Genomic DNA, 1,437 nt, shown 5'->3' on the forward strand with positions numbered 1-1,437 from the left:
AAGGATGTGAAGGGCAATTCTATCACTGGAGTTGGTCAGAAGCAAAAAAAGGATCCAAAATAAAGCATTTTCTGTCTCATAATTACTTACTATTCTACTTCTAGTCTGGTCCCTCTAAAAGAGCCTTTGTCAGAAGTGGAATTTGAACCCACGCCTCCATTTGGAGACTAGAAACCTCAACAACTGAGAAGATTGACATGTCTTGCGTTTGGCACCTTAGACCACTCGGCCATTCTGACAAGTTCACCCAAACATCTGAAGGGCAAATCTATCACTGGAGTTGGTCAGAAGCAAAATAAATGATCCAAAATATGAATATTACTGTCTCATAATTACTTCCAGTTCTACTTCTAGTCTGTTCACTCTAAAAGAACCTTTGTCAGAAGTGGGATTTGAACCCACGCCTCCATTTGGAGACCAGAAACCTCAACAACTGAGAAGGTTGATAAGCCTTGAGTATGGTGCCTTAGACTGCTCGGCCATTCTGACGTAAACATGCAAGGATGTGAAGGGCAACCCTATCCCTGGAGTTGGTCAGATGGAAAAATAAAGGTGTAAGGAAAACAGGTCAATTTAGCTCAAAGCAAATCATTTAAGATTTTAAAGGGAATTTGGACAGAATCACTGTTTTACGGCTGATCACTGAGACGGACAGCGATTCATTGAACGAGCCGTATGACATCAATTCTGTAGGACCCAGAGGGCTTCCTGTCCTCAGAAAAGACGGGGCTTTCCAATGACGGAGAGCGCTCATGCACTCTGGTGAGACGGGCACTCTGTGGCTGAGACGGCTCTTGGGGCGAATTCCCTGTGATGCTGTCCAGTTCTGAAAATCCCTCATTCACAGCAGTCCCAGGGGAACCACTGACACTGTTGAGGCCATCAGACCCAGTAGCCAAAGACACATTCTGAAAGAGACTGATTTCCCTCGTTGAAAAAGGGAGAGGCAGCTGTGAAATGTCTTGATGCGTTCCTCTGATAGGAAAGCTCGAAACATCACTGAATTCAACCTGAGACCCAAGTAGACTATTTCCTGTGAAGCAGTTAGCCAACTCTTCGTCTGGTTTATCTTGAAACCTAATCTTTCCATATGCATCACTAGTGTGTACGTATCGCTCTCTGCTTGGCGTGGGGATGGAGCGCAGATGAGCAGATCATCCAGATATGATGAAACTCTGACTCCTCAGTTCCTTAACGGCGTCAGAGCCACTTCCACACATTTGCTGAAAACCCTGGGAGCTAAAGCAAGGCCAAAGGGGATTTTCGTATACTCGTATGCTCTGCCCTGATAAGCGAACCTCAGATATTTCCTGTGAGCAGGAAAAATATCTATGTGAAAATATGCGTCCTGGAGGTCCACTGAGGTGAACCAATCTCCCTGACGAATACTTTGACACAAAGTTCTGAGCGAAAGCATTTTGAATTTGTATTTTCTGA

Source organism: Sinocyclocheilus rhinocerous, unplaced genomic scaffold (assembly GCF_001515625.1).
Source record: "Sinocyclocheilus rhinocerous isolate Xijiao unplaced genomic scaffold, SAMN03320098_v1.1 scaffold277, whole genome shotgun sequence".
NCBI lineage: Eukaryota > Metazoa > Chordata > Actinopteri > Cypriniformes > Cyprinidae > Sinocyclocheilus > Sinocyclocheilus rhinocerous.